The sequence below is a fragment of the Rhamphochromis longiceps genome, linkage group LG18, assembly GCF_057381845.1.
Source record: "Rhamphochromis longiceps isolate RC_006_pf linkage group LG18, R_longiceps_female_GT1.1, whole genome shotgun sequence".
NCBI lineage: Eukaryota > Metazoa > Chordata > Actinopteri > Cichliformes > Cichlidae > Rhamphochromis > Rhamphochromis longiceps.
In genome coordinates this window covers 35607577-35623343 of record NC_140574.1, presented here as the reverse complement: position 1 = coordinate 35623343, position 15767 = coordinate 35607577, and the positions used below count along the sequence as shown (strand labels likewise).

The following is a 15767-nucleotide window of genomic DNA, read 5'->3' as shown; positions in this document are numbered from 1 at the left end:
AAGAAGCAGAAAGTTAGCGGCCATCCAGGTCTTTATGTCTTTAAGACATTCCTGCAGTTTAACTCATTGGTGTGTGTTATCTGGCTTCATGGACAGATAGAGCTGGGTGTCATCTGCATAGCAGTGTAAATGTATGCTATGTCTTCTGATGATGCTGCCTAAGGGAAGCACAGAGATGAGTCCACTGTCAGAGGCCATAAGAAGATCATTTGTAACCTTCACTAAAGCTGTTTCTGTGCTGTGCTGAGCTCTGAAACCTGACTGAAACTCTTCAAATAAACCTCTGCAGATGATCTGTTAGCTGTTTGACAACTACTCTTTCAAGGATGTTTGATATGAAAGGAAGGTTGGAGATTGGCCTATAATTAGCTAAGACTGCTGGGTCTAGAGATGCTTTTTGAGTAAAGGTTTAACTACAGCCAGCTTGAAGGCCTGTGGTACATAACTGATTATTAGAGATAGGTTGATCATATTTAAGATCGAAGCATTACTTAATGGCAGGACTTCTTTGAGCAGTTTTGTAGGAATGGGGTCTAAAAGACACGTTGATGGTTTGGAGGAAGTAATTATTGTAGTTAATGTGGTTCTCTTATTTAAAACTGAAGTAAAAAAACAAAACAAACAAACCCTGATTTTCTTTCTTTTTTTCTTTCAATTTGAATTAAGCTGCAAGCACCAATCAGCAGGCCCTGGCACCTTTGCTCACCTCCGTAGTCATAGCCCTTTATTGTGAGGATGTAGCCCCAAATGTAGTCATGTAGTTCTAACAGTGATCAGTATGAATACATATTGTGCACAGTATCATTTAAGCAATGCTATCAAACCAGATTAGATCAATATTAAATGTGTTCTATATTTGAAAGGTAAGCAGCAGAGCTGCTCTCCATGCTATTCCAAATAGCCTTCTATAATCTCAACTTTGGTCAGACCCCCCCTAACCCTGACCCTTATAGAAGTGCTCTATAAGGGTGACACGGTACTATGAAGTCTTTAAGATTAGATGGGCCCGGTTATTAATGACCTTATCTATGAGGAGAGGGATTCTATGTCCTTTTCTTTTTCAAAGTCCTCCATTTGGAAACAAATGTCTCTTTGTCCAAATTATTAATTATTAATTAACTGTATAAAATTACAGTAAAGTAACAGTAAAATTTGTTTTGTTCCCAAATGATTCTGGAGATCATCACAATGAAAAGTTAGTCGACACGTTTGCATTGTCCTTTTTAAAATTATGCTTTTGTGACATGAATGTGCGTCAGGTGGTGGTCAGGGCTATCCAGACTGACAAGTGGGACATTGAATTCCACCTCTCTGGTGGGGAGGGAGCCTGAGATTGTCTAAATTGGGGTCTGTACAATAGCAAATGCAGAAAAACATGTTTTAAGAAAGCAAATAAGTTGGTGTTCAAAAGAATATGATCGTTTGCTTGCAGAACACCAGGAGAGACGAGTCCTCCGTCACAGATGGTGTGGTCAGTGAGGATGGTCACCTGCAGGTTCAAGGTCATTGCATCTCCAACCCACATCCACTGCCACTGTACCTAAGGGAAGTTCTTCTGCACATACATTTGGATCACCCAAATCCATGACAGTCGTTCAGGCAGTCATGCCTGGACTGGAAACAAACATCTCTAAAATATTACAACATACCAGCTTCTGTGACTGAATGCAAAACAAATGTGTTGTTTGACCTAGAGACTGCACTTGTGACTGAACAATAAATACATTTTATATTGATTATATCAGTAATGTACCTTCCAATACAAAGTTATGGAAAGTCTAACCTTCAGACTAATTTCAGAATAATTAAATCTTTCTTTCATTGTAAGGTTTAAATTGTCCATCAAATAAATGTAAAAAATTCTTTTTAAGGCAACGAGTTTGCAGATTTTTTAAGTTCAAAAAAGTTCAAACTAATTCGATTGAACAGTAAAATTACAACAGGATTTGAAACGGTGCAGCATATTGAACTGAAGGTTTTAAATTCTAAGGGCAATGGAGAAAGCATCATTGGATGGCTGTTCCTGCTCTTAATGTGTTATAGCCCGGTCCTCTCTGGCACAGCTGGCTGCCGGCAGAGCCCGCGGGCACGCCACTGCAACCCCCTCTGGCCTCTGCTCCGTAGCTGCGGGGTGACCTCTCGTTTGGGGCTCTACTCAGCTCTTCCCAGGATCGTGGCACGCCCCCCCCCCCCCCTTTGGTGGTCCTCCTCGGGTCCTTGTACTCTGGGGCCTCTGGATATCTGGGGCCTGGATCTCCTCCATACCTGCTTCATGCCCTGGAGGACGGGGCTGTGGCCCCCCCACACCCTAGCAGATCGTTACATGGAGAAACCTTTGGAATTCAAGCATGCTGATCCACACAGGTGTGCACACAGGTGTACGCACGGGTATTCACAGACGCGGACTACAGCTTTCTTGGCTGCTGCCTCAAAGCACATTGTGCGCTGTCAATCTTGTGTGCTGCACAATATCGTTTATTATTTAATATCTACTGATATCTACTGCCAGCTAGTTTATTGTGATGGTGCTGTTTTTTTTTATTATGTTGCTCTTTGTTGTTTGCTTTCTCTTCTGTTTTTTTTCTCCATACAGGTGACCCAGGTGTTTTGTTTGTTTTTCTTTTTTTTCTTTCTTCTCCCCCTTCTCACCGTCTCTTCTCCCCTCTGGTTTTCTTTCTCTCCCTCTCTTTCTTTCATTCTTTCTCCCTGTCCTATCCCCCAGTCATGTCTGTCCCGTTTGTAGCAACTGAAAATAAAATAAATTCATAATTAAAAAAAAAAAAGTGTTATTGCTACTGTTTTTTATTTTATTTTTCATTATTTTCCCAGTTATTTGGTTATATTGTAGCGTTGTACGGATATTTAAAACAGGTCACGTGTCTTAGTGACAAGCTGAGCTTGCCATTATTAGATTTTGCCAGCAACAAAGATTTGGAGAGGAGATTGCTACGTTGTCAAGTGGGAAAGGTTCTGTGAGCAGACACAGCTCAATTTATAGATTAGATCCTTATCTTGACGATGAAGGCCTCTTAAGAGTTGGGGGACGACTGACAAAGGGCTCCTTATCAGAAGAAATAAAGCATCCCTTTGTTCTTGCAAAGGATCAACATGTAGCAAGTCTCATCCTAAAGCACATTCATCAACAGCTTGGTCATAGCGGTCGTAACCACACCTTATCCACACTAAGGAGAAAATACTGGATCACAAAGGCCAACTCAGCTGTAAGGAAGGTTATCGCAGAATGTAATTTTTGCAGAAAATATCATGGAAAAGCCTTGGAGCAAAAGATGGCAGATTTACCCAAGGAAAGAATTTTGCCAGATAACCCACCATTCACCAACGTCGGAGTTGATTACTTCGGACCTATTGAAGTGAAAAGAGGACGAGGTACAGCTAAACGCTATGGAGTCATTTTCACCTGTTTAGCCAGCCGAGCAGTGCACTTGGAAGTGGCTAGCTCTCTAAGCACAGATGCCTGCATTAATGCTTTGCGCCGTTTTGTGAGTCGAAGAGGTCAAGTTGCTCACATCCAATCGGACAATGGAACCAACTTTGTCGGAGCAGACAGAGAGTTAAGGGAGGCTCTTGAATTGCTGAAACATACCCAAATAGCGGATGCTTTGCGACACATTGGAATAAGATGGAGTTTTAATCTGCCTGGAGCGTCACATCATGGTGGAATTTGGGAACGGATAATTCGTATGATCAGAAAGATTCTGAGATCCGTTCTTCAGCAACAACAGTTGGACGACGATGGATTAAATACGGTTCTATGTGAAATTGAAGCAATTTTAAATGACAGACCCATCACAAAGCTTTCTGATGATCCAAAAGACCTAGAGCCACTTACACCAAATCACATCCTCCTGATGAAAGGAAAACCATCTTTACCACCCGGACTATTTGACCCTCAGGATATGTATCTGAAGAGAAGATGGAAACAGGCTCAGTACATCTCAGATCTTTTTTGGAAACGATGGATACGCGAATACCTGCCTTTGTTACAGGAGAGACAAAAATGGAACCAAAAGAAGAAGAATCTAAAACCTGGAGATATAGTCATTATAATGGATTCTTCTGCACCACGTGGTTCCTGGCCACTTGGAAGAGTTCTGGAAGCCATTCGTGACAAAAAGGACTTGTGCGATCTGCACGTTTAAAAACAAAGACTAATATTCTGGAAAGACCTGTAACTAAACTTTGCTTGTTACATGAGACTGTAATCTAAAAGTGTGTTACTTATGTTTATTTATGTGAATGTATAGGTCTAAAATAGACTGTATTAGTGGCTCCTTATTTTCTTTGTGATTAGAATTGCCATGTCTGATAGCCATATCAATTAGGGGCCGGGGTGTAGGAGCCATTCTTGGGTTAATACCTTATGTGGTCACTAGAGGTCACCTTTTTCTGTTTTGATTATGTAATGTAAAGGTATTTAAGGTAGACGCACGTAATCAGCGTCAGGTGTGTCATTAAGAAGGCAAACAGTTTGTGACCGTTGCGCTGTTATGCTAAGTCGATACGGAATAAAGACCAAAAAGGACAAGATACATACTGCTGGATTTATTGGACTGTGAACTTAATTCATGCATACCAGTGACATCGCGTCACCCCCGTTAACGACCACCTCAGTGGCTTCAAGCGTAGGCTTAGCCTCTACAATCTGTATAAATAAAGGTGAAATAAAAAAAATAAAAAAAACCCTCTGCAACAAAAACATAACAACATGGTCAAATACTAAAGCTGTGCTAAAATGATAACAGTCCCCGCTTTAAACATTTCTCAGAGAACCAGTCATATAACAGATAAAAATGTGTTGGTTATTTTGTTGTTTTAGAGCCCGATGGGGAGTTTACAGGGGGACAGGACTGATGGTAAATGGAAATGAACTGGTTCTTATATAGTGCTTTTCTACTCTTCCTGAGCACTCACAAGTTTTATACAACATGCCTCATGATGATGGATGCATCAGAACTTGGGGATAGTATTTTGCAAAAATATATTTGGGCATGCAAACTGGAGCAGCCAGACTGAAAAAACAGCCTTCTGATTAGTACATGAGCTGCTCTACCTCTTGAGCTACAGCCACTCAATCAGGAAGTCAACTGGAATTCACTTTGGAAGATTTATTGGCTTTTTAGTAATCTAAAACTGTATGGGCACAGCCTGGGTCTTCTTTATTTATTTGTTCTTGTCTCCTACATTTAGGCAAAAGTAAAACAGACGCCTGTAGCACTTTGACCATGTTGGGATCTCAGTGTTAGCATGGTTCACACCAGCAGGTTGGGAAATGAAGGGTCTTCTCACTGAGTCGGCATCAAGAAACCGTGTGTGATGACTCAACTCCACCTCCTCTCTTTTTTCTCATTTCTCTCTCTCTCTGTTACTTCTAGGCATAGAGCCAAGGAACACAAGCAAACACACACATGCTCACATAGCCTCTAGCTCTTTCTATTTCCTGAGTTAGCAGCATGGTGAGCAGAGGCAGTACACTCCACATTCCCACCAGTATTCATCATACTTCAGCGTCTCTTTCAGAAATTAGCTTTTGGTTCACAATAACCTGGATGAGCAGAAATATTGATTTACATGACGTCCAAGCTGTATTTTTACCAACAGACAGGTAGTGAGGAATAAAGCAAGCTGACACCCATCAGCTATCTCACGTCAACATTCAGATGCAACATTTTCTTTTTATATGATTGTTTCTGAACCTCTGCGCTCTCTCTACACTATACACTGAGAGGGTACCAACCAAGAAAGAAGGCCCTGCTCTAAGATTGACACCTTCAAGTTTGACTGACATTTTCAGCTGCCCACATGAGCAAGCCAAAAGCCTTCAATCCTAAGAACACTGTTCCAGATGTCAAGCATGGTGGTGGCAGCATGATGCTCTGGGGCTGTTTTGCTGACAGTGGTACATCACACAAAGTACACTGAATAATGGAGGACAGCCTCCAAAATCTTCAACTCATCTTCAAACTCAACAGCTAGACATGTGACACTTGGAATATCAGGCACCTCTGGCAGCTTGGAACACATTGAGGTAGTTACACAGCTGATCAGAGAACCCCAGAGAACACAGGTGATCTAGTCGTGCTGTGGTTGGATCTGGCTAATGCCTACGGATCGATACCGCACAAACTGATTGAACTTGCACTTCACCACAACCCTGTTCCCAAGAAGATTAAAGACCTAATCCTGAATTACTATAACAATTTCAGGATGCGAGTCAGAAAAATCAGAATGGCATTGCCTAGAGAAGGAAAAATAACAGGTTGTACCATCTCTATAGCTGCGTCAGCTGAGGTTGTGTGCAGAAGACCCCTGTCCAAGTCTCAAGTATGGCAGCCCCACCTAAGAGCCTACATGGATGTGAAAGAGTGAGCAGCAAGGAGCATGGTCAAGGTGGGTACACTCCAGTTTAGGATTACCAAACTGAATGCAGGCAGACACACGGTTGGGCATTAAAGGAATCGCCAAGGAGAAGCCCATTCAAGCCACACAGACAAGGTGGCTTTAGATTAAGGGGGCTGATCAGTGGACTGCTCCTGGGACATAAGTCGAGGCCTGATCAACCCCAACTGGGTCACTTGGGTGAGTCAGCTAAGACCCAAAACGCCCCATGACCCCAGGCAACGGGACTGTTCATAAATGGTAAATGTACTAGTGCTTATATAGTGCTCTCTACTCTGAGCACTCAAAGTGCTTTACACAACAACACAATATCAATGATGATGCACACCAGCGCATCCTAGGAGATGTTTCTTGCATATGTACATATCCTTGTTTCTTTATGATCACTTCCACCTAGATGAGATTCCCAGTTCCAGACTCACTGAAGCTTCCCCGCAGCATATTACTCCAAACACCATGTTTCACTCACAGTGTGCACTGTGTCTCTGCAAAAGTGGAGGCAGTCCATTCTTGTTCAGGGTTTTGGTGCTTTCCTTCTTTGAGACTACGATGGCCGACTTGACAAACTCATCCATTAGAGTCTTTCTACAGTTACTCTGTAGAAATTTGGAGCTAACCCTCAGTTTGAACTTGATTTTGCAAGCTTTGTGCCTTGGCTCAATAAAATAAAGATAATTTGTGCTTTCTGAAAAAAATAACTAGTATGTTTAAAAATGCACTTTTCATTTTATTTTTATAGGAGGGAAAATAATTTTACCCTCATCTGCACGCGGCCATTTGGTTATAACATCAGTGATACTACAGCCTGGGGAGCTGCTATTCAAATTCCAAAATAGCATTTTATATGATATGATGATATTGCAACTTAATGAATTACAATTGCTACACTAATACAACACAGACCAGGAATTCTGCTCTCTTGGGTTTTGTTTATTCATAAAATAATTTTGGTAAGCTGTTGGATCTTCAAGCTGCATGTCTCAGGTTTTTTTTTAAACTAATAATATCTTTAAAAAAATGTCATTACATAAACTGAGTTTTTTTACTTGTTTAGAGCAGTCGGCCTCCCTGGACGCTTTAAGCTTTCGCTATTGGCTGTCAGAGCTGGACTCCTCCTCCTTCTCTGCCAGTTGCTCCAGATTATCAGTCGGTGTCACAGTGCCTAAAGAAAAGAAAACACATTAGAAAATAAAAGATTTGATCATGATGAGTGACATTACTGACATCGAAATAGAGCATCTTACATCACTGGTGCTGCTTTTACTCCAAACATAAGCAGCGAGCAATATAAGCAAATCGAGAAGCTCGCTATATTCCAAGATCTAGAAATGAAGCCATTTAAGCACATGTTGCAAAACAATCCAGAGAGATAAATATCAGAGAAAAGGATTCCTTGATGCATGTTAGTATCACAGAAAGTCATTATTATTATTATTATTACTATTATAGCGGTGTCATTATTATAAAACATTATAAAAACAGACAGTAAGAGTGGGAGGCCAGTGCTTAATGGAACCAGTCCTGTTGTTTGTCCCAGGATTTGGACTACTGATATGTTACACATATCCATCCATCCATCGCAGCCAGGTCAGCCAAATGTCCCAGAAACAGAAAACTGTGATCTAAAAGGAGTTTGACCACCACAGCTAGAACAAGCTGCCTCCATTTGAACCAGATGCAGGTACGGCCTTTTCTCCTTGACCTTTCAGTGCTACTGATGCTTCAGCTGATTGATGTGATGATAACTGAACTGTACGCATAGTGCGTGCTGCTGGAATGACTTTCAGTAGTTGAATAAATTAACAAAAGCTTAATTTATCTTTGCTTCTAATCAGGATGAAATATGAGAATTTAAGGCCCTTTTGAAGTGGTTTTCTTTCTTCAAACATTTCAGACATTTGCTATCAACCTCTCTCCTCAGCTCTCACACACTGTAGTTCAGCGGTCCCTAACCATTTTTTGGGCCACGGACCGGTTTAATGTCAGACAATATTTTCACGGACCGGCCTTTAAGGTGTCGCAGATAAATACAACAAAGTAAAATGATACGACCAAGACAAAAACTGTGGTATTTTGTAAATGAAGTAATTAAAGCGAAGTCACTGTGCAACTGTGTAACTTTATTAGCAGCGTACTCCTGAAATGCGGCAACAACACTGAGAGTAACATCCTCCTCTCTGCCTATAGTCTATGGCTGTATCCCAATTCAGGGTCTGCAGCCTTAAAGGCCGCATTTTAAGGCCGATTACGTCACAGCGACGCGACGAAGGCTGTCCCAATTCAAAGGCTGCTCGAAATGCAGCCTCAAATGCGTCCTTCATTTCCCTGAATTTTAAGGATGGGTCGGTCTATCCTTCGTGGCCCAACATATCCCAGAATGCATAGCGCAGCGGTGGGTGTGGATAATTTTGCCAAAAAAAAAAAAAACGGCGGAAACGGGGCGGCCAAAGAGTAAACTTTAAAAAGTAAGTACTGAATATTATGTCACTTATTTATGTGCGAATGTTTAATAAAGAAGAACATTAAAGCATTACTGTTGGCCACATGTCGGCAAAGTTATGTGACATTAGCGATGTTAGTACTGACTTGGTTTTAAAGCCTTTACTTTTAAATATACCCCGTTCAATAGTCGACCTTAATCTTACAGAGATTGTGATGATTTTGTGGATAATTAAAGTCAGTCATATATCCACAAACACAACAAGCTGAAAGTCAGTGATGCTGCTTGGTTTGCAGTCCTGAATATCACGGCACAAGCAGGATCCACTGCACTGTTAATGTTAGCTATGTTATATTGCTGCCTCTGTTCGGTGGTGTCGAGCCAAACGGACTTTAAAGTGTGTTTGAACGAGCTGACGGTTTTTATAGGCCAATGATTTTTTGTAACGGTATAAACAATGAAAGGTGGTGGATTGGCCAGATGCTGGCAGATGTGTAAAAATAACTCAGTTGTTTGGTGGTGGCTATGGCGGAGCTTCCACAGAAGCAGCAGGTGGATGAGGGAAAGGGGAGGCAGGAGGAGGAGAGACCCGAGGCGGCCACCGGTCCGAGTGTCAGGTGAACTGAACTTCAGGTAAGAAGTTATGACCTGCAGTCTATCTGGGTCAGATATAAACCAAGTTTAGGTGGAGTTTATTTTCGTTGTGCTGACTTTTTACAGTCAGTTACAATAACTCGTGCTGCGTGCTAGCTAGCATGACGGAGTTTCTATACAGCTGGGTGGGTGCTATGATGTTACTGATGGTGAACTTTATTTAATTCATAAGGTTAGTTAGTAGAGTTGCCAAATGTTCTGTAAAAAGACGTTATCGTCTCGTATTCAGAGAAAATATTACGCGTTTCATGTTGAGCTGAAAAAGAACAGTTTGTCCCGGACTTCAGCTACAATGAAAAAGACACAAAGCTGGAGTTACTCTGTGTTTATGCTGCACAGCTGCCTCTTCTTCTCTCATTCTCTCCCTCTCTCTCCTGTTGCTACTTCAATCATGAAACTGATCAATGATCAGCTGATCGGCTTTTCTCTCTTGTTTGTTTATCGCCCACTTTGCTCCAGAAAGAGGAAACCAGTGGATGTCGCGCTAAACAACAGCAGCACGTTTAAGCTTGATCAGCTGTTGTTAGAATTTATTTAATATTAATTTCTAGTATCAGCTGATGTTTGCTGGAGCCACAGCTGTAAAGCTGCTGGTCATGATGTTGGTTTGGATATGTGGTGAGAGGGAAACATGAAGATGAAACCAGGAGATGTCCTTACTGAATCATCAGAGCTGAACAGGTGATGGAGAAACAGGTTTACCTTTTAGGTGACATGAATGAGTTGAAGTTATGAACTGTTTCTGAGAGACAAATAACACCAGGATCCTTTTCTAAGCAGCTGACAGCTGGTAACTGTGCAGGGGCGGGTCTAGCAAAGTGTTGCCAGGGGGCCAGGTAGGGCATTAACAGGGAAAGGGGGGCACAAAGAAACACTTTCTTATTCTCATTTAAAATGTCTCGCTTTTATTAATTAATGATCTGAAGCTTACAACCAAAGTTTTTATCTGACGTAAAATGTATAGAAACCAACAAGACTGTACATCACTGTCACAACAGCGTTTGTTTTCATTCAAAGGCTTTATGGCTTTAATACCTGGGGGGCCGGTCTCTCGTCAAAATGCCCGGGCCGATTTTTTGTCCCAGTCCAGCCCTGGACACGACACGCAGTGAGTTAATCCGAGAAGATGCATTAAAAAAATTAATGGCCGGGCCAGCGGTGCACATCGCAAATCAGCTCGCATAGACACATTAGTTGTGCCGCTTCTTAATGACGGTATCTTAGCAACCCCAACTACCAGATTCATCTTATAATTGGCTAAAAATCACTTCGCCTACCGGTGAGAGGGACGTTGCTAGCTGGCAGTTTTTTTTCAGGCAATGTTGAAATTTCTTCATTCCGACACTTCAAATGCTTCAGGAGCTGTCCGCTCAGCGCAGCATCAGCACCGCAGAAATACACGGATACATCCGTAGACTCGAGACAGAATTCACAATGGGTTTTCGGGGCTTTCAGGTGTTTGGACCAATGTTTTCTTTTCTAATCAAATCAAAAAGCTTTAATGAGCAGCTGGATTTGTCTCGCATTAACTGGTTGGACACAGAGGACATCGAAATGCAGCTGATTGAACTGAAAAGCTCGACTCTGTGGGGTCAAAGTTTGTAGAACTACGGACGCAGCTGGAATCCACAGCTGTGCGTGTTCATGGAGCTGCATGTTCACCTGCTGGACGTCACTACCTGACAGGTTTACTGTCTTCAGAACATTGCAGAGGCCTTATTGACAGTGTTTGGCTCTACATGTCTGTGTGAGCAGATTTTCTCTCACACGAGTCCTCAGGTAGCCTCTGAATGCTGGACACTCGGAGACCTGTGTCTCTGAGTGGGAGACCAGAGGTCACATTAACATGTGTGTCTCTGTATTAACAAACATGCCATATTGGCCCAGTTTATTTTTCATATCATTGTTGTGAGGAGACCGTAAACAGCATTTGCATTTTCTGTTGTTCAGTTCATTTGCTGTTATGGATAAAAAGTCTTTTTTGTTTCAAAATAGCTGATAACTATTCGCTGATAGCTGCCAACATCTGTGCACAAATATAATTCTATAAAGTTTTTCTATATAGTGTGTAACTGTTAATTTAGAGTATTATTAAATTTATTGCTAATGCAGTCATATGGCACACTGACCTCTGAGGAAATTTTAGATGCACTCATCACCAGAAAGGTTGCCGACCCCTTTCTGTTCCCTGTTTGTGAAGGACTGCTAGAAAAGTTTAACATAACTGTCTGTGCTGAATCAGTCTTATTAGGTAATGTTCAAATCATTTTATCATCCCAGTGTTTTCAGTGTGGGAGAAAGTACTCAGGGCCTTCAAGTTACACACTATGAAAGGCAGAAACAAGTTTAATGTTCAGAAACCTAAAGTCTGTATCAGCAGCAGAATGGAGCTAAAATAAATGTTGGTTTCAGTTCTATGAAGCTTTGAGTATTTTGGATCAGTAGCTGCTGTGTTTGTTGCATCACATTGCTGTAATTGTTTATATGCTTTATATATTCTGAGCTAAGTTGATCTATAGTGTTACATCATATTCTATAAGGATGTTATGTGTTTGTAGACTTCCTGCCCAGTTTGACCCATTTAGCAGACGTCAGCCTGTTTAAGGCTCTGATATCTATTCTGTGTGACTTAAAGCAGTTATGACATGGTCTGATTTTCTCACCCAATAAAGGAATATTTCATATATCAGTCTACTCTTCATTCTATTAGAAACAGTTTTCACAGCTCGTACATTTTCATTTCACACATATATGTAAGCATTGAGCCAAATTTAGTAATGCCAACAAATTAAACGCAGAATATTATATATAATACATCTATATACACTGTCAAAGATACTTGAGTGTCTTTGAGTGAAGATTTAAGGTGATAGGAAATATAAATAACTGCAACTTGAATCTTTACTGAAGCTCAGAGTTTGACAGAGTTCAAGTTCACTGCTGTAATAACTAATAATGATTAATATGATAATAACTTCGATATTGGCCATATTATATTTACATTTCCAAAGTGAGATGACTTTAGTCTCATGAGCAACATTAACTAATTGTTATTTACTAACTAATCTTAAATGACTGTTCAGCACAGACATGAAGCCCAACAATCATGTTTACAGTCCCGTGGTCTCAGCCTCAGATACTCAACTAATCAAAGTGATGTCATAAAAAAATGAACAAAAAAAAATGTTTTTCTCCATTTCTGTCACACAAAGCTGTATGAAACGTTTCTCGCGGTTAGATCCATGGTTGCTAGGCAACCTGAGCAGCGCGACGAAGGCTAGACCGTCCCATTTAAAAGCCTCTCACTTCTGCACTTCTCGTACTTCCTAGTACGCACCGTACAAAAAATAAAAATAGTTGTTTTTCCTGTTTCAATCACTCATCTTAGCAGTAGGATTTACATGAAAGGAGAAACAAATTAAGTTTGCGTGAAAATGTAAATTTTTGTCACTCTCTGGTCAACTGACTCAGTGACTCAAATGACTCCAAGAACCCGATTCACTTTGGTGAGTGACTCATCCAAACTCGATTCAGTAAAAATAATCGAATTTACCATCACTGATGTAAACAAACAATCGCTCTACGCTCTTCAAACATCAAAATATATCATTTGATTTTTTTCATGACAGCAATGGTGAGTGTTCCACCCTCTGCTCTTTTTAACTTAACGTAATCTTTCCGTTTTCGTATTTTGGACATGATTTTTGAGTCCACCTTCGCAGTAGCAATTGACTGCAAAATAAAGCTACCAGAAATGTGCAACCCTACATCCGGTCTTAAAACAGGAAGTTAGCATTTTCTCGTGCACGGGGTCTATTAATGCTCTCTGGTTGCTATGGTAGTGCGTAAATATTTCTTTCAGAATAAGACACACAACTACAACATGGGAAAAAACCCAGGGAAACCGTTTTACTCACCGTCTATACCTAAAAACACAAGCCGACATGTATTTTTACATTTCTGTTTTCTTGCATTTTACTGTGACTGTATGTTGAACTCTGAGGCCAAACTATGGGTGACCTGAAGCTGTAGTTCAAGGCTTTCTGTGTGGACACAGACAGCGCAGTAGAGATGATCCTTCTGCTCTGCAGATGGCGTTAAAGCTCCACACTGCAACAAATACCCACAAAATATGCACAGTAGGTGCCCACCATCCACAGTCTGAGTGAGACCAGATTCATCACGCTTTTCCATTTGAGTCTGTCTCTGCTGGCCATTTTGTATCAGCAATTTTAAATGTTTTCTCCTGCATTAAGACATATTTGTCTCTCCAGTCCACATGGACACTCTCAGGCTCCTCTCAGTGGAAAAGCACAACCTGGTAGACACATGCAGAGTTTTACAGTGACAAAGTTGACAGGAATATTAAAATTAATTCAAAGTGGAGACATAGCTGTGAAGCAGAGACTTGTAGAGAAGCCACTGGCTGAATGTTGGATATCAGTTCAGGTCAACACTGACGCCTGACTGACAACACACTGAAAAAATGTCGCTTCTTCACATCATCACATCTCTGTGAGGCTCTTCAGTGTGAAGAAAAACTGCAAAGCTGCAAAGGAGTACTGCAGCTTTTCCTCAGCCCGACTCAGCTTCGACTGGAACGCATCACTGCCTCCATGCAAGTACGTGAAAGGAGTTCGTGCAGTGCGTCATACTAATGGCTGTGATAGTCTACCCACAGCTCACAATGAGGTCATACTAGGCCAAACAGTCCTTACAGTATGACTTCATATTTGTATTGTTAATTACAACTAGGGCTGCCACGATTACGTCAACTATCAAAATCGTCGACGACTAATTTAATAGTCGACACGTCATTTGAAGCTTTGTAAGATCCCAAAAGATGCAGGAATAAGTAGTAGGATTTAAGAGAGTAATAACGGACTGAAACAGAAGATGGCAGCACTGCATGTACAAGGATGCAGGGACAGGGATAGCTCAGTAGGTAAAGTGGTCGCCCCATGATCGGAAGGTCGGCGGTTCGAATCCACTTAACGGCTACCCTGAGGTACCCCTGAGCAAGGTACCGTCCCTACACACTGCTCCCCGGGCGCCTGCTTAGTGGGCTGCCCACTGCTTCACTGAGTGAATGGGTCAAATGCAGAGAAAAACAAGTAATTTCCCCATGGGGATCAATAAAGTATCCATTATTATTATTATTATTATTATTATTATGCCAGCTGCCGTTAAACTCCGAAGAAGAAGAAGCTGTGTCCGGTATCGTGCCAAACTAGGGCTGTATCCCAATTCAGGGTCTGCAGCCTTAAAGTACGCAGCCTCAACGATCCTCAAGGGCCGCGTACTCGAAGACCGCTAAGGCCGGAAGTGCGAGGCTCGTAAAATGGGACGGTCTAGCCTCCGTTGCGCTGCCCAAGTTGCCTAGCAACCATGATACTAACAGCTGGAAACGTGTCATATAGCTTTGTTTGACAGAAATGAAGGAGACAATCTTTTGTTCATTTGTTTGTTTGTTTCTACATGAGCTTTGATCATTCTCTGTAAGATTAAGCTCAGCTATTGAACGGCGTATATTTTAAAGTAAAGGCTGTAAGTTAGTACAAACGTCACTAATGTCACATAACTTCGCCGACGTTTAACATATTTTCAGGCGAGAATGTAGCTGTGTAAACTTCAAATAAATATCTGCTCAGTTTATCAAGACACCACATATTTTCAAAAGCGCTCCGACGTTTTCAGAGACGTCTGTTACCCACCAGCTCGATAGCTAGCCGGGGTTCAAGGCTCATTAGAGTGTGAGATGCTCGAGAATATACTCCGGTGTCCTGTTATATTTTAGACAGCAAGGAGCAGACGGCTGAGTTTATTAAACTTCACTCAAACAATCTGCAAATTTCTTTAAAATTTAATAAACTATCATCTTGTCTTTATTTTTAGTTAGCACAGACCTTAAACACTTCAAGCTGTAAGATAATGATAGTTATATACGAGCAGATGCTGCTGGTGCAATAAGCTGTACGTTTTATGTCCAATGGATGATGATCTGATTAGTCGACTAATCGCAAAAATAATCAGTGACTAGTCGACTATCAAAACAATCATTTGTGGCAGCCCTAATTACAACAAATTAAACATGGCTAAAGGAGGTGACACACAGGTATTGTGTTTGTGTAAAAACGTTACAGTTTACACTTACTGTAAGTATTGACTTCCAGCTGTCATCTTAGTTTAGTTCTTCCTGGTCCCAGCCTACCTCATTTACTAGCTGACATCATCTGGGCCTGTGCTGATTGGTTCT

General features: G+C 41.3%; 1 protein-coding gene across 1 annotated transcript in view; it reads right to left on the bottom strand.

Moving 5' to 3' along the window:
- The window catches only part of fam110b (family with sequence similarity 110 member B), a 51793-nt gene that overhangs the window by 16548 nt on the left and 19478 nt on the right, over window positions 1–15767 (bottom strand). Inside the window, exon 2 of the mRNA XM_085388004.1 lies at window positions 7464–7579. The gene's annotated coding sequence lies outside the window, so the exon portion shown is untranslated. The remainder of the gene's footprint in view (window positions 1–7463; window positions 7580–15767) is intronic.